Below are 26,308 nucleotides of genomic sequence, written 5' to 3'. Positions count from 1 at the left end.
CTCTGGGATTTGCTTCCAAGGTGCTGATGCTCATTCTATAAGTTTTGATGCTGGCACTTTATTGTTCTTACTGAAGGATGTCCACAAAAGGTCCACCAAAGGCATATTGGACAACTGTAACTCTTCTACACACACAGTCAACGAATCATTTAAAGACAACCTGAATGAGGACTAACATCTAGGTTTGTGCAAGGGCAGGCAACAGCAGCTACGTCCTGGCTGCCACCTGGAGAACAGCAACCGTAAGATTCTGTCAACTTCAGAGGTGTTAAAACGTGAAAAACGTTCATCTTCAAATTGATAAGATATTTTGTTACTGGGTGAAGTCCACATGGAGACGCTGGACTCCAAATGCCCTTTTGAAAATCCTATGGAAGAAAGTGACATGGAATATTTTTAATTTTTTCAGAGAACTACATTTTCAGTTATTTTAGGTAATATGTATACATGGTACAAAATCTAAAATGTGAAACAGAATACAGTGAAAAGCAAATCTCACTACCACCCCTGCCCCTCAGACACCAAGTTCCTGCTTGGAGAGAGAACCACTGTTGGGGGCCCCTTATGTCAGAACTACGTGAGAAAGAAGATTCTGGTAACAAGGCAGAGACTGAAGAAGCAGGAGGAACAAAGTGTCATTTGTCAGCTAAGAAGAAATGACAATAGTCCAGGGGAGGAAGAATGAAGACAAATTCAGAGATTGGGGATATATATCATTGAGAATTGCATTTAGCTCCAAATATAAGCAATCTGGAAAACAACGACTTAAGGCAAAGATTCACATTATTCTCATTTAAAAGAAGTCTGTGGTGGGCATTTCAGGGCTGATGTAGTTGTTCTAGTATGTCAGTAATGCTTGTTCCTCTTCTTAGTCTATCATCCTTGGAAATTTGCTTTCATCTTCAAGGTTGCCTCAAAGTTGCAAAATGGTCAGTGCTGCTCCAGCCATCACATCCATGTACCAAAGGAGAAGGGAAAAGACAGAAGGGAAGGCAAAAGTGCATGTACTTACTATATCCTGTATAGTATATCCTGATATCAACTCTCTGCCCTTCTCCTTCTCCTTCGTCTCGGTAGGCTGGCCTGGGTGGGCTACATCAGTGGCCTTCTTGCCCTGGGCTTTCTGATGGGTTCAGCCAAACGGATCCATGACAAGAGATTAGAGTGTGAGAAGAGAATGAGCTCAGGATCTTTTTTCCCCTGACTCCCTTCCTGCAAAGTCACATCTGGCTGGCTGCATCTCTCCCCTTGAAGGTCACTGTCCTCCAGGCAGTCCACTCTACCTGACTCTTTTCTTTCCAGTTCAGATATAGGGACGGTAACAGCTCAGCTGATTCTAATCTTGCACTCCTATGCTATTCTTCATGATTACCACACATTTGGCCCACACCTTTATCTATAGGCCCTTTATGTATAAAGCCTACCCAAGTTATTCTAACTTCAGTGTGCCGTCTGTTTTCTTGCTGGGACCCTGAATGATAGAAGTTACAGGCCAGCCAAGTCAGCCTCTTTTATGAAGATTTCCCGAAAGGCTCACCCAACAATTTTTACTTATAGTTAGAAATGAGATGGGCTTCCTGACAAAGGGAGGTAGAGATATACAGATGGCTTATCGTTGTTGGTTTTTTCGGGATTAGTAATTAGTAATGAAGGAAGATTGGTTACTAAGCAGGCACCTAGGTGTCTCTATCACAGGAAGGAATAGAAGGAAGAATAAACGTCCCATGAGAAGCAATATTAATTTGTGACTGACCAGATTAAGGAGAGAGACACAATGCATCAACAGTCACTGAATTTCCAGTAACACAGTCACATTTTGAAGGTTGCTGTCAATTTCATAGGCCCCTGCCCTTAAAGGTCCTCAACTTTGAAGGTCTTTTTTTTAAAAAATATTTTATTTTTCCTTTTTCTCCCCAAATCCCCCTGGTACATAGTTGTATATTTTTAGTTGTGGGTCCTTCCAGTTGTGGCATGTGGGACGCCGCCCCAGCATGGCCTGATGAGCAGTGCCATGTCTGCGCCCAGGATCCGAACCAGCGAAACCGTGGAGCGGAGCGTGCAAACTGAACCACTCGGCCACGGGGCCAGCCATGAAGGTCTTTTTAAGTGTGTGTATGCGTGTGTTTGTCCTTCTTAGAGAGCCTCTTGTAGAATCTGAGTAAAAATAGAACTTTCAACCTGAAAAATACACATGAATTATATCACAGTTGTTTAACTTTATATTCTTTCTACACAAAGATCCAATAAAATCTTAATTTAAAAAAAAAGCAGCATAGAGTCGTTAAGAAGTTGTGTACTGGAGCTTAACTCCCTACGTTTGAATCCTGGTTCCGCTATGCACCAGCTGCGTGTCCTTGAGCAAGTTAGCTCGCCTCTTTGTGTCTGTTTCCTCCTCCATAAAATGGATGTGTTGGCCGTGAGGACGCACTTGGCAGACCTTCTAGTCCAGGAGCACCACTGGCTGAGGCCCCAGCTGCTGCACTTTCAAATCCAACACGGCGTTTGTGACAGGGCCCCATCGCTCATGGGTTTCTCCCACCGATGACTGAATGTGGCAGGGAGACTAAGACAGGCCCATTCCTGGGAGATATGGGACTCCCGTCAGCCAGCTTTTGTTCAAAGACCCCCCAACAGCTTTACTGAACTTTAGTGAGATGGCTCTGCAGTGTAAGATACTTTAACCCGATCTTCCTTCCTTTTTTCTTTACTCAAGGTTACATCTGAGTTATCGTCTAATGATTCACCCAGCCTTTACCAACTCCCCCACCGGCCATTTCCTTTTTCACAGGCATTTTCCTTCATAAAATCCTTCATATTTATTCTATTCTTGGAATCTGCTTCTCAGCGGACCCAGACTAACACAGTGGGGGTAATAATAGTGCCTAACTGACAGAGTTGTTGAGAGGATAAAGGAGTTAATTCATTTAATGTGCTTACAATGGTGCTTAGTAATGATTCGATCCATTTTAGTTATTAAAGACAGGCTACATGTTACATTTCTAGCACTATAGCAGATTAAATAATCCAAAAAAACTTCCATTGTAAAATACCATAAAAGAATCATGAAATATAAAAAAAATTGTCTTTGAAATGCATAGCTGAGCTTATAAGAAAATAATACAAACCCTAGGGGCAAAAATGGAGAGGGACCTACAAACCAGAGCAGTAGTCTTGAGTTCACACTGCAGCTGTTCCTAGGGAACTTGAAGGAGCTTTTGCACGTAAAGCAAAGAACTGTCAAAAGGCTCCTTTACCTTTCTTTTTTTCTTTTTTCTTTTTAAAGATTGGCACCTGAGCTAACAACTGTGGCCAATCTATTTTTTTTTTCTGCTTTATCTCCCCAAATCCCCCCTGGTACATGGTTGTATATCTTAGTTGCAGGTCCTTCCAGCTATGGCATATGGGACGCTGCCTCAACGTGGCCTGAAGAGCAGTGCCATGTCCGCGCCCAGGATCTGAACCCTGGGCCGCCACAGTGGAGCGCGCGAACTTAACCACTTGGCCACGGGGCCGGCCCTCCTATACCTTTAGGAAAAGGACGAGAACTAAAAGCAAAATCAAACATCAGCAAAGAGGGATATCAAGGGAGCTTGTCCATCTTCACTTATATCTAGATAAAGGGAAAAGATCTCCCAAGACACTTGTCCTCCATGAAGGCAGAGTTTGGCATTTATACCACTCTTGTGGTCGAGAATTCCCAAACTGATAATATCTGTGACAGAGTCAATACAAGTCCTCTCTAGAAGGACAAACTCTCAGCTAAGGATTCTCAGGGTTCACTTCAATATAACCTGCTGAAGGTGAACTCACAATCCAAAATCACAGAACAAGGAAATAATCCACCATGAGTGAGAGTTACAATATGAAGGGCAGTATTAAATTTCCAACAATGAAGGTACTATTTTAAACATATTTTATAGTCTCTGGCTGGTAGATACATTAATATCATCAAAGAATAGAATTTTTACAAACAGGAGGAAAGATTGAGATTCTCAAAAAGAACCAAACAAAAATTTTAAAGAGTCTCTTAGCTGAGGTTCTCTAGAAGGCAGAGCCTGAGGCAAGGATTAGGATACTGATCCTTTATTCAGGAAATGAAGCCCATTGAGATGAAGGCAAGGGAGAAAAGGGGAAGTAGGGCAAGGAGAGATGTAAAGCAATGCGATGTGATGCATTACAGCTCTGGTCATTCTTTCTTGAGAAGCCATGAAGAGATAACTGGTCACTTAGCAGGCATTTTGCTTAGCATATAGGAAAGATTTCAAAAAGAAACATGACCCCCGATTGAAAGGGAGAAGAGAAGGAGAATTTATCAGCTCACCTCCCTCCTGTTTCTTATTGCTCAAATTCCACTCCATGGAGAGCTAACCCATAAGTGCTGGTTTATTCATCCTCTGATGCCACTCAGGAAACAAGATCCTGTGTCCAGAAGTAGAGGAGCAACATGGTGCAGACAGCTCTGGCATGTGGGATGTGAAGCCAGGCAATCCCAGACCTCCAGCCAGCCCAGGTGCTCAGTAAAGGCAGCAGAGCGCCACACTCTTCAGTGAGTCACTGGGAGCTGGAAGAATTTTGAGAACGAGGGAGGCAGTTTGACTCTGAGGAAGCGAGCAGGTTTGTGTCTGATGTGAAATGAGAAATAGAGTCATTGAAATGAGGAAACGCCTTCCAGTGGATAGAGTCAACAGCATGTTAGATCCAGATGAAGACAAAATTGTGGATTGGAGGAGATAACTTGAAGGAAAAAAATATATGAGTGTCATGAGAGTGACAAGGTCCAATTGACACCCAATAGAAATTTCAGAAGGTGAGATGAGAGAGAATGAGCAAGAGATTACCTTGATAAAGGACATGAATTCTTAGATTGAGTTGTGAATCTGCATGAGATTTTTGATGTCCAAGGGCAGCTTTTGTGCACACAGATTATTTTTATTTTCATTTATTTGGGTTTGATTTTTAAAATTTTACTTATTGAAATTATAAACTTAAAAGCCTAGTTTTTCTTAAACCCCTAAAATAATTTTATAAATTTTACTATACTATTTTAAATCCAGTGAATACTATATAAAGTAGAAATAATTTTTGGGGAATCTTTAATATAAATTGAACTGTTTACATAAGGGAATTGGATTTTGATTAATGTTAAGTAAACTTGAGTTGAACAGACTAATTACCTTTAAATACTTTAAATGTTTATAAATTGAATGTATTCAATTTACTTTAAGAATTTAAAATGTCTAAACTCAACAAACTTATGGCCCAATAAGCTAATCCTTTCCACATTAAGCAACTCTTTAACACAGTTTCTCTTAACCACTCTGACACTGTTTATAAACTAAGTCACTTCCTCTTATACCATTCTCCTCAAATCAAGCATTTAATTTGGAATCAAAGGCTAATTTGTCATATACTTGTAATTTATAATTGAATTTGACATAGTGAACTATTTTAAATGCCAAACATGCAGAAATTATTTTGAATGTAACAAAATGATTAATGCCATAGGCTTGATACATTTCATAATTTTTATGTTTCTGGGGCAAAGAGACACAACTCACTTAGAATTACTGTGACTTTAGATTACTGAGCCAATAATTCATAATGACAATATGATTGTCACCTGAGGCAAGTTGGAGTCGCTTATTGCACAAACACATTTGGTACAAGGATGCCAGACCTGGAGCTGCCCATGTCCAGTGTAATTCTTCCTGCATCACAGATTGACATACTGAGTCCAGTTTTAGGAGTCTCAGAATTAGAGGAGACCCCAAGTCCACACCCTTCAGGTGGGGTTAATATCTCCTGTTTCACTTGTACCACGCTACAGTGCTTTTTGTAACTTCTTTCTTTTTTCTTTTACCTGATTTTATCATCTGGATTCTACAACCTCCAAGACCTTAGCCGATTTTGTTCACTAATCTCATTACTGCCTGACTGAACTTTGTATTTTCACTTTTTTCCTATGACTTTGGGCCACAAGGTTTTGGCAGAATCCAGGCAGACTCTGCTTACCTACTTTCTTTGACTGGCTCTGTGATCACAACAGTCCAGAATGGCATAAGTAAAAATAGATACACATTTAGACTCATTGAAGTGCAGAAAAACAAAGACAAAGAGAACATCTTAAAACAACCAGAGCTTTCTGTGCCAACAGCACTCCTGCAAACGTGGTGAATGTTCCTAAAACTCACCAGACTTTCTGTCAGAAGTGTGGCAAACAGCAACCCACACAGTGACACAGTACAAGAAGGGCAAGGATTCTCTGTACACCCAGGGAAAGCGGTGCTATGACTGGAAGCAGGCTGGCTACAGTGGACAGACTAAGCTGATTTCCAGAGAAAAGCTAAAACTACAAAGAAGGTTGTACTGAGGTTTGAATGAATTGAGCCCAACTGCAGAGCTAAGAGACTTCAGGCTATGAAGAGATGCAAACATTTTGAACTGGGAGGATTTAAGAAGAAAAAGGGGCAGGGGATCATAGTAGACAGTGCTGATATGCCACCCACATCCTCTCTGCCCACTGAAGTTCTCTTACAGCTGTGGTAGACGGTTTCCAACAGACTGCCAGCTGCTGCTCAAGCACATATGTCTCTCTTCTGCACCTCCTGTCTTTCTCCTGCACCACAGAACTTTCTGACTTAAGCAGATGTAATCTGGAAGTGCAAGTGAGTTAACAATTCCAGGGGTCACTTTTGACCAATGTGGGGGTCAGTAGATAAATGCTCCAAACTCCTCGTCACCTGGTGGGACAATTCTGAGACAAGTTCCACTTGGTTGTTCAGAGGGCTTGAGCCCCTGTTACCTATACAACAGTAATCTGCTCTTGAGTGTTCCCTATACTGGCCTTTCTCTTCTCCTATCTCACTTTCCTATTCCTTCGTTTCTGCTTCCTGATGTCACTTCCCAAATGCCTGTACCCAAGTTCTGGTTTCAAGGGCACCTTTTGGACGAATCCAACCTAACACACTGATTAGTTTTAGAATTTAATTCAAGTATGCTTGTTACAATTTTAGGAGTAATCACTAAAATGATACAGATAGAATGTGTGACTTCTAAACAAGTACAGGCAAAAAAAGAAAATAAAAAAATTAACACCTTAAGTCAATAAAGATAAAGGGATGGGAGGGGAGAGAAACTTAAGAAAGAAGAGTAAATATTATATTTCATGGAAACTAAGGTGACGTTCCTAAATTTTACATGTTACTAAGAAAGAGAAAAGCTGCTAATTACAACAATCATAAGAAGTATTCTAATTTCAAAGATGTTAAAATGGGCAGAAAAAAATGTATGCCTTATAATTGATGAAATTTGGTGACACAAAGTAAGAACAGAAGTAAACTATTCAATAACAGTTAATATAAGGGGGGTAAAATCATTTAAAAGATCAGTTGTCTAATTAGATTATATTTTAAAAATTAGCTGTAGCCTGTTCATAAGAAACATACTTCAAACATAAAAGAATAGGAAAGTCACACATAAAAGAATGGAAAAAGGAAACACCAGGCAAATACAAACCAAAACAAAGCTGATACAGCTATCTCAAAATGAGAGACAAAGACTATCTCTAAAAATGCTTTTGCTTTAAGGAGGGGTCATTACATAATGATAAAACTTCAGTTCACAGAGAAGATATGATGTTTCTAGACATTATACACCTAAAATTTAGCCTCAAAATATACAATGCAAAAAATGGAAAGAACTACAAGGAAAAATGTCAAGTCTACAATAGAAGGGGAATTTTTTAACAAATCTTTGTTCTGACAGATCAAGCAAATGAAACACGAATGTTTAGAAGATGTTAATAACATAACAATTGTGATGTAATGAGCATATATTGAACCCTATACCCCAAATTAAGAAACAAATTTTACTCAAACATAAATGAAACATTTATGAAAATTAGCTACATATTGGGCCACAAAACAAATCTCCACAAACATTAACAGAATATATAGAATATATTGTCTGACTACAGTACAATTAAGTTAGAAAGCATTAACAAAAAGATAATACAAAAATATATTTGGAAACTTGAGTAGTTTTTGGGTTAAAGGTGATACTGTAAGGGACATTAGGAAATATTTCAACTGAACAATAATGAAAATCTACATATCAAAACTAATGGGGTGCAGCTAAAACAGTACCTTTAGAGAAATTTACAGCCTCATATGCTCAAAGAAGTCTGAAAATTTATGAGTTAATCATCCAACTCCAGAAATCAGAAAGAGAATAGAATCCAAAGTAACTAAACGGAGGATAGTAAAGATAAGATCAGTAACTGATTGTGGTAGATCAGATTATTGGCCTCAGTTCTTCACTCTCTTATAATAGGATTATACATTCACACCCTTGACACACAACAGGAGGATACCGCAAGGTTATCAGGCAGAATATACTTCCTTGACCCATTGAAAAGGGGCTTCACCATCAACTTGATATAGCCAATAGAATGTTAGTAAATTTGATATAAGCAGAGGGTTTAAATACGTTTGGTGTGTAATTTAGTTTGGTTTCTTGCATGCCTGCCATTCACCATGAGAGAACATGCCTCAGACAGCTGCTGGTCCAAGGAGGATAAAACCTGAACACAATCTGCAAATTGGAGTCTGGAGCCTGGATTTCAGCCTAGCCCAGGTAAGTGCAGTTGACTCACACAACTTTAGTAAGAAATAAATGCTTGTCTAAATGCTGAATTTTGGTTTGTTATGCACTGCTATCATGGCAATAGCCAATACATTCATGCAACAGAAAAAATATAGGAGAGCATCACCAAACCTAATATCTGATTTTCTGAAAAGATAGCTATCACAAACCTTTGCCAAGCATATTGGAGGGTTGGGAGGAGAGGGAGGGAGGAAGAGGTGAAGGAGGGAGTGGGGGAAGAGGTGAGGGAGGGAGAGTGGAAGGTAAGGGGAGAGTGAAGGAGGGGAGGGGAGAGGGAGGGGAGGGGAGAGTGAGGGAGGGAGGAAGAGGGAGGGAGGGAAAGGGAGGGAAGAAGAACGGGAGAAACAAATGACCAAAATGATGAATAGAGAAGGAAATTCAACTATAAATATATCAGAGAACTTTAAAATGAAAGAATGTTGTGAACAACTTTATGCCAAGAAATTTGATGACTTAAAGTAGACAATGTCCTAGAAAAACAATTTATTGAAATCAATTTTATGGAAAGAAAAAACAGAAAATCTGAATATGCTTATAACTGTTTTTCAAATGAATCAGTAATTTAGACTTTTGATGGAATAGATGGAGTAGATGAGGGAGTAAATATACTTTTCCCTATTCCTTACTCAAAGTATAACTGAAAACCCTGAATATTAAATAGAAAACAAACATAAGAAGACTATGAAAGGCGGAGAGAAGATAGACCAGCTAGGGACGACAGGACCCAAGGAAGGACAAGGTAGTGTTTCCTGGGTTTTCTTTTTGCCTCATAGATCTCAGATTTGAAGCTTAAGATCCTAAAAACCAAACAGCCAATGGGTACAGACAAAAAAAAAGTCCCACAGTACCATGACTTCTCTAGCCACAGGACCAGAAAAGGGGCAGCCTAGCAAGAAGGAAAAGTTTTAGACAATAACTACTATATCTCAGCCAAGTACCACAGAAAAAAATTGTAGCCCCACTCCACCCATGCCAGCAGAAGCTGTGTGGACAGCATTTCCAGGCTATAAGGAGGCACCAAAATTCCCCTTCTCCCATGCTGGTGTTAGAGGAAGCCTAGTTGGTACTTTGACTACCACAGTGTCAGTGGACAACACTTGGGGAACACTCATGAGGCACTCCTACCCCCTCCCAACCAGGGAGGTCTAGAGGGGAGCCAGAACTCCCACCCCTGCCCAGCAGTAACAAGGAGCCCTCCTTCTCAGGCATTAATGGAGGACCAATGAGAAACTTGGACTTTTATCCCCACCTGGCAGTAAGAAGGTGGCTTCCCCATTCCCCTTCCAGAGCAGTGTCAGAGGAAGCCAGCTAGAATAGAAAGTTTAAATAAGATCCAGATTATCATGACATAATACCCAAAATGTCCAAGTTTCAATCAAAATCACATGAAAATCTCAAACTGAATGAAAAGGCAATCAATAGATATGATACCAATATGACAGAGATGTTAGAATTATTTGACAGTGAGTTTAAATTAGGTATCATAAAACAGAATAAAAAAAAAAACCATGACCCAATTCAAAAATGGGCAAAGGACTTGAATAGACATTTCTCCAAAGAAGATACATGAATGGCCAATAAGCAAATGAAAAGATTCTCAACATCACTAATCATTAAGTAAATACAAATCAAAACTTCAATGAGATACCACATCACATCCAGTAGGATGGCTACTATCAAAAACCCCAGAAAATGATAAATGTTGGTGAGAGTGTGGAACAGTTAGAATCCTTGCGCGCTACTGGTGGGAACATAAAGTTGTACAGTGACTGTGGAAAACATTATGGTGGTTCTTCAAAAGATTAAAGATAAAGAATTACTGTATGATCCAGCAATTCCACTTCTGGGTATATACCCCAAAGAATTGAAAGCAGGGTCTCAAAGAGATATTTGTATACAAATGTTCATAGCAGCGTTATTCACAACAGCCAAGAAGTGGAAGCAACTCAAGTGTCTATTGAGAGATGAATGGGTAAGCAAAATGTGGTATATACACACAATGGAATATTATTCAGCCTTAAAAAGGAAAGCAATTCTGACATGCTATAACATGGATGAACCTTAAGGACATTATGCTATATGAAATAAGCCAGTCACAAATAAAAACAAAACAAATATTGTATGATTCCACTTATATGTGATATCTAAAATTGTCAAAAATCATACAGACAGAAAGTAGAATGGTGATTGTCAAGGGCTGGGGAGTTGTTATTTAATGGGTATGGAGTTTCAATTTTGTAAGATGAAAAGAATTGTGAAGATGAATGGGAGTGATGGTTGCACAACAATATAAATGTACTTAATATTACTGAACTGTACACTTAAAAAGGGTTGAGATAGTAAATGTTATCTTTTATGTGTATTACCACAATAAAATACAAAAAGCCAAAAAAAAAAAAAAAGAACTGATGCAGAATTATGAACATGTCTGAAACAAATAGAAAGTCTCAAATAAATAGAAGATGCAAAGAAAACTCAAATGAAAATTTTAGAATAAAAAAAAGGAATGGGCTCAATAGAAAAATAGAGGCGACAAAGAAAAAAATAGTGAACTTTAAGATAGAATATTAGAAATTATGCAATCTGAACAATAGGCCAAAAATATATTGAAAATAAGGAACAGAGACTCAGGGACTTGTGGGACCATGAAAAAAGATCTAACATTTATGTCATTGATGTCCTAAAGAGAAGGAGAGCGAGACTGAAAATATATTTGAAAAAATAATGGCTAAAAACTTCCCAAATTTGGCACGAGACATAAAACTGAAGATTCAAGAAGCTAAGCAATCTATAAAGAGGATAAATCCAAAGAAACCCACACCAAGCCATGTATAGTCAAGCTTTTGAAAACCAAAGACAAAGAAAAAACCCTTGAAAGCAGCAAGAGAGAAATGATATCTTACCTAGGGGGGAAGAACAATTTGAATGATAGTGATTTCTCATCAGAAATCATGGCGGCCAGCAGGAAGTGGCAAAATATTTTTCAAATATGAAAGAAGGGAACTGTCAAGCAATTCTACATTCAGTAAAAATATTCTTCAGGAATGTAGGAGAAATCAAGACATTCTTAGATGAAGGAAAACTAAGAATTTGTCATCAACAGATCTACCCTAAAAGAATGGCTAAAGGAAGTCCTAAAAACAGAAAAGAAATGACGAAAGAAGGAATCTTGAAACATCAGGAAGGAAGAAAGAGCAACGGTAAGAATAAAAATATGGGTAAATATAATACATTTCTCTTGAGTTTTCTAAGTTATTTGAAGTAAAATAATGTCTGATTGGGCTCTAAATGTATGTAGAAGAAATATTTAAGACTATTATAAATGGGGAAGGTGAAGGAATATAAAGGAAGCTAAAATTTTTATACTACATGACAAAATCTCTCAGAAAAATAGGAATTGAAAGAACTTCTCCGACTTCACAAAGGAAGCTAAAATTTTTATACTACATGACAAAATCTCTCAGAAAAGTAGGAATTGAAAGAACTTCCCAAACTTGACAAAGATTATCTACTAAAAACCCAAAGCTAAGATTATATTTAGTGGTGAAAAATTGAGCGCTTGCTCCTTGAGACCAAAACCAAGGCAAGAAAGTCCTCTCTCACCACTCCTATTCAACAAAGTGCTGAAAGTGCTAGTCATTGCAAGAAAGCAAGAAAAGGAAACAGAACGCATACAGAAAAGGAAGAAATAAAACTGTCCCTATTTGCAGATGACAACATGGTCTATGTAGAAAATTCCAAGGAATCTAAAACAAAACTAGAATAAGTGAGTTTAGCAATGTCTTAGGATATAAGATAAACATACAAAATTGCATCATATTACTATGTAACAGCAATGAACATGTGAACACAAAAATTATAGTGCCATTTAAAATTGGCCCCAAAAGTGAAATAGTTAGCTATTATTCTAACAAACCATGTACAGGATTTGTATGCTGAAAACTACAAAACACTGATGAAAGAAATCAAAGATGGTCTAAAAAAATTGGAGAGATATACCATGTTCATGGACTGGAAGTAAAGGTGTCAATAGTAAACAGAAAGAGGGCCTTTCCTTTCTCTATTCCTCTCCATCTTTTATGCCCTTAGATAACTGATAGCAATATCCACTCCATGGTTTGGTCATGTCCCTATCCCACAGACAAAGCCATTAAAATATTGGAAACTTCCTCTAACTTTTTTTTTTTTCCTGGAGTAACATTGGACTTGGAGCCTCAGTCTGGGGATAATCTTTGGCTTTCACTTGTGATTTATTTTAGGATTTGCTACCTGCGATAGATAAAGATATGCCTTCTGATCCTTTGTGCTGTCTTCTGTGTGCATATTCCAGGAATTACCCACAGGATATCATAAGCAAGCCTTTCAAGAGCAAACAATTCAGAGGCAGATACACTTATTCATAAGCATCTATTTAAATTGCACTAAGGACATAGACTAGTTAAAGTTAAACCCAACTAGCAATACCGAAAAGACTGCTTACCATCTCTGTCTGACTCAGCCTAAAATGTCTGTACTCAGGTTGAATGACTTCAAATTTTTTTTCTAAGAATGATAGATGGGTCCTTATTTCATGTTTGAGTAACTGGATTCTAGTTTTACACTTTCTAAAACAAGATAGTTTTTTAAAATCTCTATAGGGCCTTATAAATACTTAAAATATTAAAATAATAAAAATTAACCCATCTATATAGCCCAAGCAAGGTAGAATAGCCTAAAACAAATTAAAATCTCCCTCTCCAGCTTTATTTCCCAAGGAGAATACCTTGCATTTCTGACATTACTTCTGGTAGTTATCTACACATCGTTTTAAAGAACAAAGTGTGCTTGACTGCTCACACTTAGACATACCTATGTTATGAAAGGTGGAAAAATCAAGGAGCTCACTTTTCTTCCCACCTCCCTTCCCGCTTCTGACTTACTGTATTATCCTTTTCACTTTGTCAAGGTTTACAACATTTTTGTTCTGTCCTTTAACTAAAATTACTTCTTCTGTGGTCTTTGTACAGATTGATTCTGAAAACTGAAAGCCAATCAATTTATTTATAAGATAACAATTCTTTAGCTTTCATTTGTGGCAGAATCCCAGGCAGTATGATTGAACCCTTAGTAGAAGGGAGCGCAATGCTTTATCATCTGTGCCAGGTGCTGAGGTTACATGGGCTTTCTTTTCATGATTATTCCGTTTTCTTTGCTGGTTCTGGGATGTACTCAGCTCCTGCCATTTCTCTTGTTTCCCTTCATCTTCTCTTTGGACTCCTTTTTGTAAAGTAGATCCTTCACTTTTAACACAGAATTAGTGGGTGGCAAACTTTCTGAATCCTTGCACATCAGAACACATCTGAGGCTGCCATGAGCATGCACCCCTCCGATCTCCCACTGCAGAGTGTAATTGACCCACAGCCTGTGCTGCTGCCTCTGAGATGCATTGGCGATTTCATGCTGAGTCTTTTCATAGGGTTCCTCCAGCCGGTGATGAGCAGGGAGACCAGGACTCTGCTTCCGCTTGAGGACTTCCTGAAAGCCTCTTAAAACTCTCCTAAAATTGCACTGCAGTCTAAGACACTCCACCCACCCCTTCTTTCTTCCCTCTCTTCTTTGCCCAGAATCCGATAAGCATCGCGGTCTGACAGCTCACCCAACCCCTGGGGCTCCCTTGTCTCTTACAGATGTTTGCCCTAATACATTTCTGGCACACATAATCCCATCTTGGCATGTTTCTCATGGGACCTAGACTTGCACAACATCTTTATTTTTCCTCACATTCATTTTGGTATTTTTCCCCTAGAATTCTATACTCAGCCATTTTCTCTCCCATTTTTCAGGGCATTGCTCCATTGTCCTTTAGCATCCAGAATTGCTGACGAGGTCTCATGTCTTTTTATTCCTGTTCCTTTGTAAAAATATATATACATATATATATATATTTCATTCCTGAAAACTTTTGAAATTTCGTCTTTATCCTTGAGATACAGAAACATCACTAGTATATTCCTAGGTGTGTGTATTTTTAGGATTTTTTCTGCTTACTACTTGATGGGCTCTTTCAATTTAAAGACATATTCTTAGCTATTGTTTTCGTAATTATTTCCTTCCCTTTTATCCCACCCTTAGTTTTTCCGTTCCCTTCTTCTGAGACTTCTATTAAAACCCCTACTTCAGTTTTAAACTCCTGAGAACTGTGTGTTTTGAGGAAAGAGCTGGGTTTTAGTTTTGTGGTGGTTGGTTGTGGGAATATGAGAAGTCCAGGGCAGGTTGTAGAACCAGAATGGGATTTGCCTGGGGGAGAAGCCCTGAGAGAACCGCAGGAAAGCAGACACCAGGCCAGGTGTGGGTGGCTTTGGATTCTCACCAGGTAAGGCTGTGAGCTGAAAAGCACGCTAAAATCCTTTGTGGCTATGAGTAATTTGTTTCAGTACCAATTGTCTTTCTTTTCTAAATTCTCAGAGATGAGAATATATAATTGTGTAATGGGGAAAATTCACTGTATTTGAAAGCTACCACACCCACCCCTTTGCAGGACCTAGTGAGTCTGAGCTTTTGGGGGAGGAGGTGGCCTAGAAAACATCAAAGGTGATGATAAGTGAGCTGGCATCTTGAAACCTTCATGGTAAAATATAGGCATAAGGATTAACTTGGCGTGTGGTCAAGAAAGTACATGGTAGTTTGGGGAGGGTTATGTTCTTATGTAATGGGGCATGCGTGTACGGCAGGGGATGAGGCTGGGAGAGAGGACTGGGGAGTCAGATTGCAGTGGGACCTTACTTGAATGCCATGTGTTAAATGTGGACTTTCTTCCAAAGGCACCTCTGAAAGTTTTTGACCAGAGGAACACTACGACTGCCAGATCTGAGTTTAATAAGGATGCTGCTGGTGGAAGGTAAATTTAGAATGAGGGAGATGGGAGCCTGTCCACCTTGGGGGTAAGCCAGCATTTCTGTTTCCAAGGCTGGGACTGGGCAGCTGGTTGAGGGCAGGGTGAACAGTTGGTGATCTGTCCAGGATTTTAGTAACTGGAGGACTGAGATACTGAGAATCAAGGTGGCAAATGTGGGAGGCCCAGAGAAGGAAACCACCACTCTGCTCCTCTGACAGAGAGAGAAAGAAGTGGAAGAAAGTAGGTTATCTTCCTCTTTTCTAATGAAAAGGAGGCTGTTTGTGGGGTGTAAAGGGATCAAGGATGGAGAACATGGAAGAAATACTATGGGACCTGGACAAGAAAACTACCCAGTGAAGACTGAGAGGAGAACCCAGGAGGCTTACAGCCCACTTGGGGCAGGAAAACACGAACATCTGGGATGAGCTAGCTCCCCGGCTCCGTGGGTGGCCTGCGATCTTAGTTGTTGTCAGGGGGTGTGGAGAAAATCACAGGCCTCCTTTCTGACGTATGTCTCTTTCGCTTCTAGGATATTATGTTCATCTGGTTTTCCTTCTACCCCTCTGACTGCCCCGCTGGTCTCAAGCTCCTTAGTTGGTTCTTCCATCTTCTAGTCCTCCAAATGTCAGGGTATCCCCAGGGCTCAGTGCTTGGACCTCTTCTTCATTTACTCCCACTCCGGAGATGATCTCACCCAGCATCTTGGCTTTAAACATCATTGGTAATCTGATGATCTCATATTTTTGTTGTCTGTCAAACTGCCTACTTAGTAGCTCTACGTGGATAGCTAACAGACATCTCAAACACGTAAGAGGAACAACTTTGGATCCCTCTTCACCCTCTGCCAACCTACTCCTTCCCCCATAATTCCCCATCTCATAAATTGACAACTTTTCTCACCTTGAAGGACCTATCTGAGCTGGCCCATGGCTTCCATTCCTTATCTCTGTTCCTCTCAACTAGCTCACCCAGCCACACTGGTCCTGCTGCTCCTAGAACAACCAACTGCATTTCCCACCTCAGGGCTTCTTCCTGGAATGCTCTCCTGGCTCACTCATTCTTCATTCAGATCGAAGAGCCTTTCCCTGAGCACTTATTACCCTATTATTACCTTGTCACTACATGACATATTACAGGTTTATTTTTTACTATACATTGATTCCTTATATGAAAATTGTCTACTACCACTAGAACATAAGCTCCAGTAGGAACGGAGGAATTCTGTTCCTCACTGATGTATCCTCAGCATCTAGGAAAGTGTCTGGTCCAAGATAGGTACTTAATGAATATTTATTCAAAGAATGGAAGAAAGCATGGTTTGGGTCAAAACTAGAAACTGGCAGGGCAGAGAGATCAAAGGTTAAGGGCATTGGGGATTTGAGGGAGTTGGTGAGAATGGATTCCAAGGAAGATATGGAGGAGAGAAGTCAGGAGGCTGGATCAACTGTGAGATGGGTGGTGGGCATGGTCGAGGGATCAGCAAGTGGGTGCAGTAGGAAGAGTGCTCTACTCACAAAAGGAGCTCTACTCACAAAAGGAATGCTGGAGTTGGATACTCAGCAGAAAAGGAACTGTGTGTACACTGCGTAATTATGAATTTTCTTAGAACAGGTCCTCCATTTTACCCACCTTTATCTTCTGGGCTCAGTATAGAGTTTAGCAAATAGCAGCCATTCAAACCAATGGTGAATGAGGAGACCCAAGTTCCAGGCTCCTCAGGTGCACACTTTTATTCTGGCTCCTTATATTTTCCAAATGCTACAATAAGAATATATTATTCTTATGCTGAATTCATTTCTTATAAGCAATGATTCCTTCCATTCATTGCTTCTTCTTATGGGAACTCGAGGAAATGGAAATTGGCCACTGGAGTTGGAGGTAGAAAAACTTGCCTGATGTTGCCCAGAAATTGGTGGCGGAATCAAAACTCAACCACCTCATTGGCACAATGACTGGATTCCACTAGATGTTCCCCCAATTCTCAATTTCTGACACCGTAAAATTTCAGACTCACAGTAGTTCTAAATGCCTCTGCAGGACTTCCTCTGTTTGAATTTGTCCTCCCAATTTCTGCTGTCCCAGTCTGCCTCTCCCCTCAACTACTGAAAAGCTTCCTCCTTCATTGCCCCTACGGCCTTGCATATGGCATCTAGATTAATCTTCTAGTTATTTTCCCATAACCATGACACACTCTGCTAAGTTGTAGATTTCTTGCACCCAACACAGGCCCTGGCACACAGTAGCCAAGCAACAAGAGCTCGCTGAATGGAATTGAATAGTGTTCAACACAGGCACAGTGATGCAAGAGAAAAGCTAAAAGCCAGGCCTTCTGCTTCGTGTACCTGGGCGGTTGGCTGTCTTTCAGGCCAGTTCAAGTTCTATCTCTGGAAAGGCTTTCCACCCTCCCCACTCCGTGTTCTTTCCCAGGTGGTGGGTGGGAGCCCAGCTTCTCAGAAGAGCAGGGTGGAGTCTTGAGCTGGCAGGAGAGAGTAAACATAATCCTTGGGATTTATGCTGACAACAGCAACCTTGCAAAATGCAGGATCAAAAGTATACACAAAACAAAGCAAAACAGAAACATTCCTTCTCTCAGTTTCACCATGGGCAGAATTGAAGACACCAAGTCAGTCAATTTCAATGATTTCCATTCCACCTGATGTGAAAGAAGAGACCACCAAATGACCTGAAAATGCGGACTTTTTTTTTTCACAGAATTTTGTCTGTACCCTTTTTGTCCTTATCTCTTTCTCCCTTCTGCCAACTGTTCTCTCCCCTCCTCCTTCACTTGGGGTCCAGGCTGAAGTGGATGATGTTCAAGGAATTTCCTGGTTCTAGAAATCCATCAAGAGTGATGCCAGGAGTCCAGACCAGTGAGGACCAGACCGCTGAGGCACGGCTTCCAGTGCTCTTCTCCTCCCCAGCCTCCAACCTGGCCAGGCTCTGGATTTATGCTTTGGGAAACGGAAGAATCACAGCTTGCTTTGGTGGAACTGGGCTCAGGGTTGCTTCTAGAGGTATTGCTATTCTAGCCCCAGGGTTGAAAAGAAGTGAGTAGAAGTTGGGGTATAGAGATAAACAAGTAGAATTGGAAGTAGGGGTAATTTCCTCCATTAGGAATATTCTGCTGAAATTTGGATGGTCGAGCAGAATCCTTGTCTTCTGATGTCTTCATCACAACTTGATTACAACTGCTGGTGGTGAAGAGAATAGCAGCTCTGGCATAGCCAGTATCCGTGACAATGGCAACAGTAGCTCAGACATTAGAGGGCATCTGGTGATGGTGGTCCAGTCAGCATAGATACCGGTGCCCCTAATGTCTCACATGAGCTTTGGTATCTCATCAAGCATGGGGCGGGGTGGGGGCGGGGTGGGGCTGTGAAATTCAGGAATGAACTGCAAAACGACAAAACAGCCCAGTGAACTAGCATAGCTTTTTTTTTAAACAAACATGGCAGATATTACAGTCATCAAGATGACTGGAGTTGTCAATTGGCATTGACAATTCTCAAAATCATTAAGTAGAAATGTGAGGGGGCTGAAGGGCATTCAAAATAGATGATGAGGGGATCCAGGGAGATGCCATATTCTGATAGTGTTACCATCCTAAGTTTATGGCTGCTGTTTCCAATGAGGGCCACAGAGGCTGGTAAGTGAGCATAGCTTGCAGGTTGCAGAGCCCTACTCCCATGAAAGGAATCGTGTTCATATGCATGGCGATGAGAAGAGAAGGGGCAACGAGACCGAATTTAGAAGAGACAATCACTGAGGGACCAGGCAGAGAGGATGGAGTGTCCCTGCCTCCTAGGTTGATGGGGCTCAGAGGCAGCAGGGGGTGATTCTACAAGATGATTTCCAAGGGTTCCCACTAGATGGCGGTGTCACTCAGCACATGAATCTGCAAACGGTTCTCAGAGACCAGAGCATGGGCTGAATGGGAAATGTCATTTCACAGATGGGGAGATGGAGGACCAGGGAGGAAGGACAACTTGGTTCAACACCACCAATGACTAGCACTGTCCCATTCTCCTTGCCTCAGACATCTAGGAACAATTATCTCAGGTTCTGCTTCCAGAACTCTCGAAGATCTTTTTTAACATTTAATCTCCCCTCTTTATCCACCACCTACAACAAGAAGTGCCCACTTGAGGCAGATCAGTTGCTTTGGTTCGAATAGCAAGGTCGGGGTCTCGGATGGCAGCTACTCTGTAGCTCCCCATGGCCTGAGGGATAAAGTTCCAATGCTATAGCATGGCTTGTAAGACATTCTCGTGCTGCACAATCTTCTTACTTTTCCTCCAGTCTCTACAGAAATGCCCACACATTCTCCCCTACCAATCCTCTACTAAATCAATCAAGACTCTTGTTGTGACAGAAATCCAATTAAGTCTACCCTAGACCTAAAGGAAATGTTATTGACTGCAGGAAGGGTGCAGGTGCAGCTGGGGAGGATTGGAAGCAGGGATTACATGCTTCTTTGGAACATTCTTGCTGATTTTCTCTCTTGCTTCAAGTGTCAAATTCAGTCTCTCCTATGGAAGATTGACTTTCTCCTGCTGGGCTGGTGGAGGACATGGACCCTAACTGCTTTATGCTCACCTCTTGCCAACTTCACTACTAGACAGGAAAAAGTTCTTCTTAACCAAGATGCAGTTCAACAACAAGAAGGAATGACACTTGCAAAAGATGGACATACGATCAAAGCAGGGTCAGTCATTACTGTGGTCAAGGGATCAGATGCCCTGATCCATCTGTCTTGGGTCGTGTGCCCACCCATAGCCTATGATTGACAACCTCTCACCCAAACTGCATGATTGGAGTAGGGGAGGAGAGTTTTTCAAAAGTGTTCTTACCAAAGGAAAATGATATTTGGGAGGGAGAAAGGGTGTTGGGTCAAGCAACAATGAATGCCCACTCCCAGCCCCCCAAGAACCCAAAGGACACATTTCCAAAAATGACAGCAGAATTAAACTCAATGTGTCTTTATTACTAGCTAGGTCAATGGCGTGTAGCCCGCTACGCAGAGCTCTGAATTATGCACAAGCCTTGGGTTTAAGCCTTGGGTTTAAGCCTTGGATCTGAGGCTTAAGCAGGGCTTGCCCCCTATCCCCTAAACTCAAAAGCCATAGATCGGTAACCAACATGCTTAGGAAAAGAGAGCAGAGCTTCAAACTGCAACGAGGAAGGAATTTGGTGAAGTCACCCACACGGTAAAGACCATGAAGCTTCCCAGAGTGCTCTCATTCCAACACAATCAGTGCACTGAGTCAGGAACACTCTAGGTGGCCCAGCTCTGCCCCAACTAGTAAATGAGACCCAATCAACATGTCAGCAATCTGGCTAGATAGCAGGTCCTCCCTGGGTGGTGAGGAGGAGTCAGGAAGGGGGTCAGGGTGTTGGTTGGTGGAAGAGTTTCCTTCTCTACATTTATCTACTTTGTGTTCTGTTGGCCCAATGAGCTCAAGGTTATGGTTCTTGCTCAAATCTATGGTCAACCAGGAATGAGACAACCCCTTCAGTGGGGTCATCATGAGAAACCCTTGAGGCTGCCCCCTAACATTTACCACTAATCTTTATAAATTCCTGGGACCAGAGAAATGGGCAGTTCTGATGTTAACTCTAGAAAATTCTGAAACAGAATAAGACATTTGGCCCAAGGCCATAGACTCAAACACTGACTCCCTCTTTTATTTCTCAACCCAAATAATTTCTCATCTTACAGGAAAGTCTGGTTCAGTGAAGCAGTCAACACTTGAGCAGCACACATACAATGCCCACGATATAAAAAATGCCCAGATTGAAACCAGATGAACCCTCTCCCTTTATGAAATTCTCTTAGAGATATTTAGGTTCCAGTAACAAACTCTTTCTTTGTTGCCATAGAGAAAACTAAAGCTCTCTTCCCTTGGAGAAATTAAAATCCCAGAGAAATTAGAGGCCAGAAGTCTCATTGTAATTTCCTCCTTTTGCCCAATCCCAGCTAGAGGCAGCCTCACTGTGTTGATTCTGTTTACTTCTCTGCATGCTCCCTCCTCTGACACCTCACCTTTCTCAGGTCATTTCCTGCCCTTCTCTTTGCTCTGGGAGGCTGGTCCCTGGGAACTGCATCATTAGAGTTGGCTTCTCATCAGGTTCAGCCAATGAGAGCCATTGATAAGAGACTGGCAGATGGGAAGAGAGAGATTGGAATAGTTCTAGCTCTCACGGGGCTAAGATAACAATTTTTCCTTTCTTTTCTTATTATTTAAGAGTATTACCAGGTTCTGCCATTGCGAAACTTGAGTACCTCAGCAACCCTGTTGATTCCCTTAATTCTGTCCATACCTCTGACGGTCCTTTAATGAAGGCCTCTTCCTTTGGACTATGGGAGTTGCATCCTGTTTCCTGCTGTGGCCTTGACTTCACACTTAAATACCCAGCGCCAGGCAGCCAGGGTAGAGTGGGCCCTTCTATAACAGCAGCATTCTAGGATGTCTTCCACAAGAATGGATTGTTGAAATAATTCCAATTTCATCTCATCTGTTCTACTTTTCCAGAGTTCCAAAGGGTAAGAGGACATATGAATGTCATAGCACCAATCCTAGATTCACACCATTTAGTTAAAACAGCAGCATTTCCTAAACAAGATGTTTCCAGAACACAGTGCTTATTATAGTCTCTAAACCCACATTGCTGTTGCCAGCTGTGGACACTAACACAGATGAAGTGCTACCTGGGGGAATTAAGGTAGACAAGAGAGCAAAAGAGGAGAGAAAAACCTAGATTTCAGCTTCACTGGGATGCCAATGTGGTTGTCAGTAATGCTGTTCACAAATACGTACCCATCTTCCCTACTCCAGGCACAGAAAAGGACTATGTTTCCTGGTCCCTTGTGATAGGGTGGGGTCTTATGACTAATTCAGCTGATGAATCATGAGTAGAAATGACTGGAAATGATGTCTGTCTGTTTGTGCCTGAGCCCTTAATACCTGTGTGAGACTCTTCAGAATCTTCTTTCCTTCTGGCATTGTGACCTGCCAAGTTCAAAATGGTGGATGCTTCACCACCCTGAGTCCCTGAGTGACTAGAATGAGCAGAGCATCCAAGCCAATCCATTACGGGCATGAAGTATGGGAGAAAAATAAATCTTGGTGTCACCAAAATTTGGAGATTGTGTGTTACTACAGTACAATCTTGCTTACCCTGATACAACTGTTTTTTAACATAGTAGAAGCCCAATGAACTCAATGCCCTTTACCCCTTGCTTCTTTCCTAAGCCTTGCAGAAGCCCAGCTTGAACAACTACAGAACCTGTCCCAAGCTCATACCTCAAAAACCAATGAAATATGTCAGGACCTCTGTCCCACACTTTCTAAAGTCTTGTCTTACTTTAGCCTTTGGACCCGCCAGGCCTTGGCTGATCTTACTACCCCAAAGGCAGCACCCAAATCCTTTTCCTCTACTAATTTTCCTGCAGCATCGGTTCCCCTAGAGAAGAAAACAACTTCCTGAACAGCCTTTGAGAATGAGTCTTGAGATGAAGGAGGAGGAGCTGTGATAGCAAAAGCCATTCTACCCAAAGATTAAAGGCCTTGTTGGGAACTGCATTTGCTCTGGCCCAGGTGAGAGCCCTGCCCTCTCCCTTTGGAGTGAGGTTAGCCAGCAGAGACTCATACGTACAGCCACTTTCACATTCTAACGTCCCAGAGTGGGTCTCTGCTGAGTCTAGGAAAGACATTTCTAATGCTGGCCAAGAAGAGATCCAAAATCATTCATTTTAAGATCCTGAACCAGCTATAAACCAGAGACCTCAACCCTCTAATACAGTGCTTGGCTCCCAAATTCTGTTGACTGTACTCACTTGCTCTGCCATGATTACCCAGTATTAGAAATAGAGGGGGAGGAGTTTAATAGCATTAGATGATATTTTCACGAGAATCCAGAGCGTCAGTCATCCCTCCAGTTCACAATGTTCCTTAGAGAAGCACAAGGAACAGGAACTGAATTGAAAAGCAATCACTGCTTGATTGCTGGCTGGAATAGGGCCCTCCTCTTTCCCCTACTGACTCTTTGAAAAAGCTAGGTAGGAGGTCTGAGAGGACATGGTAGCCAGCTTCCAGTAGGACCTGCAATGACCCCATCTCGTGGTATCCACACTTTTGTGTAGTCCCCTCGCACTTGGTATCAGGATTGGTCTGTGTGACTAGTAGCAGGCAGCAAAAGTGATAGCATGCCACTTCTAAAATTTGATTATAAAAGACACTGCAGTTTCTCTTTTGGGTTCTCTCTCCCTCTTGGGTCCCTTGGATCTCCCTCTTGGCTCTGAAGAAGCCAGTTATCATGTCATTTTGAATGCTCAGGGAGCCCTGTGAAGAAGTCCATGTTCCAACAGCCCGGGAGGAGCCAAGGCCTGCCAAAACACGTGTGAGTGAGGCTGGGAGCCGATCTTCTAGCCCCGGAAGCCTGGTGCTCCAGTCAGTCAACATCTTGGCTGCAACCTCCAGAGCCAGAGCAACCAAACTAAGCCACTCCCGAATTCCAATCTCTTATAAACTATGTGAGATCATGTCTATTCTTTTAATCTGCTCAATTTTAGAGTATTTTTTTTACAAAACAGTTGATAACCAACAGGCCAAGAGTTCTCTAAATCATGGGACCTTCCTAAACTCCTGGTGGCCTGCATTGTACCGGAACTTGAAGCAACACTCAACCTCTTCATTACACGTTCTGGGGTTGAGGGGCTTGGTCTCGGGCATCAGTAAACATGGCCGCCTATCAACTCTACTGTTTTGGGAACAGAGGGGCAAGCGAATAAGAAGCGAAGGAATATACACACAAATCTGTGATGGAGAAAGGGGCTTTGAGATTTATTTTCACTTTTACACATACCTATACTGATACTTTTCTCAATTATCCAAGTAATTTTTTGTTGTTGGTATAGCTGGGCCTTGCTCATTGTACAAGCAATGCCTCCATTCTCTCTTTCCCAAATGTACCTGTCTATGTGAATAGGCACAGGATAAGAGGTTTTTGCTTTATAATTTGAGGGGGCAGTTTTGGTTGGGGAGGAAAGTCTAGGAAGCGAGTGTAAACAAACATAGTGAGGGGTCTGAATCCTGGCAAGCCAACAGAGCGAGAGAGGCCAGATCTGCTCTTCAGGAGCGACTGTGATACAGAGTGAGGCTCTGGGCCAAGGAGAACCACTCTGGAGTTGGGGAGGAAGGTTTTCTCTCTCTTCCTGCTGTAACCCAGGAACTCAGGCATCTCTAGGATGGAAAACCCAGGATTCATGTCCCATATGCATGCCCCAGGAGGTGTTGTTCCCATCCCTCACAGACAGAGATGGGGTCAGACTGGATTAAATCACCAGAAGTAGAGCAGATGAGACCGACCTTGAGTTAAATCCGTCCTTTGGAAATACCCGGACTGGTTTCTATTTACCCAACTGGATCTTTATTAACATAGCCCCCATCACCTAGGAGATCAAAAGAGGAGGAAGATGAGGAGAATAAACATAGGTGTTTCATTTTTCACACCAATTCTCTGACCCCAGCTGGGTGTCCAACAATTCAATTCAATTTAGTTCTGACATTAACAACCAAGTGGAAGAGAGACATACAGCAAGATATGGGGGCAGGGGCAGCCCAGAGCTTCCATGCTTTCTCTAGGTGTGCCACCCTTCCAGCACCTCAACGTGGTCACCATCCGGAGAGTTCCTTGAACCTCATCATTTAGAGGTTTTAATGAAGGGCTCATTCTCAGGCATGATTGACTAAATTGTTGGCCATTGGTGATTGAGCTCAATCTCCAGTCCCTCTCTCCTCATCGGAGGTTGAGGGGTGGGGCTGAAATTTTTAAGCTTCTAATAATATGGTTGGTTTTTATGACAACCAGCCCCATCCCGAAGCCATCTAGTGACACTTCCCTCTAACTCATGAGTCATCTCGTCAGCATACAAAAGACAGTACATTGCAAAGGTTTTAGGAGTTCTGTGCCAGGAACCTGAGACAAAGATCAAATATGTATTTATTATACCACAATGTGAGACTCTAGAATCAAGTGGCAAAGAATTGGAGCAACTTTTGAATCTCACCAGGAGTACATAGAGGCCTTAGTGCTGGACTCCAGCCCCCTACCCAGAGTCTCCGAAATGGGCTGCTCCAGGTTGTCGGCCTCTGTCTGACAGATCAGTTCTCTCACCACATGGAAGAGTGAGGGAGCCAGAAACAGGAGACGTTTGCAGAAAGGAGTCACTTCAGGCAGAACTGAACCCTTTCAAAAGTGCCTTGCACTGCCTGCTTCGGGATTACTTCCAGCAACGTCCCAAGTGACAGTTTCCTTTGCGCTGGGCCAAACGTAAGGTATGGAAGGAACACAGACTATTTCCTTGAATATTTAATATTTTTTCACTGGGAGTTTTGAAGCATAAAGAAAAAATGAGAAGGTGCAACACATGAAGCAAATGATTCTTGGCTCCAGGAAAAATCAGACTAAGCATACTCTGATTTCAGTGCCATTGAATCATTTTTATAATTTAGCAAACACCCCTATAGGAAACCTATAAATTTCCTTTTAAAAGGTGGTTTTATTTTTTTCCCTTCATATTAATTTTTTTAAATCTGAAATTGAAAGCCCTATTACCAATAACAAAACCCATTTATGGTTCCTTGGTACATTTGGTTAGATGAAACTGATCGTGTTGGGTTTCTCACGCGGCCATATTGCGCACCTAGAGAACCCAGTCTGTGATGGCTGTAGGGAGGAGTTGGTCTCATCTTTCCCTGGGAGTGGGAC

At 41.6% G+C, this 26,308-nt stretch overlaps 1 pseudogene; it reads left to right on the top strand.

The window, feature by feature from the left end:
- Window positions 1-3,844: 3,844 nt before the first annotated feature.
- Window positions 3,845-6,546, top strand: LOC106824506 (large ribosomal subunit protein eL42-like; annotated as a pseudogene).
- Window positions 6,547-26,308: the final 19,762 nt, after the last annotated feature.

This window comes from Equus asinus, chromosome 8, assembly GCF_041296235.1.
Source record: "Equus asinus isolate D_3611 breed Donkey chromosome 8, EquAss-T2T_v2, whole genome shotgun sequence".
In the NCBI taxonomy this organism is placed as follows: Eukaryota; Metazoa; Chordata; class Mammalia; order Perissodactyla; family Equidae; genus Equus; species Equus asinus.
Note: the sequence above shows the minus strand (reverse complement) of the source record. Positions and strands in the feature narration are given on the sequence as shown.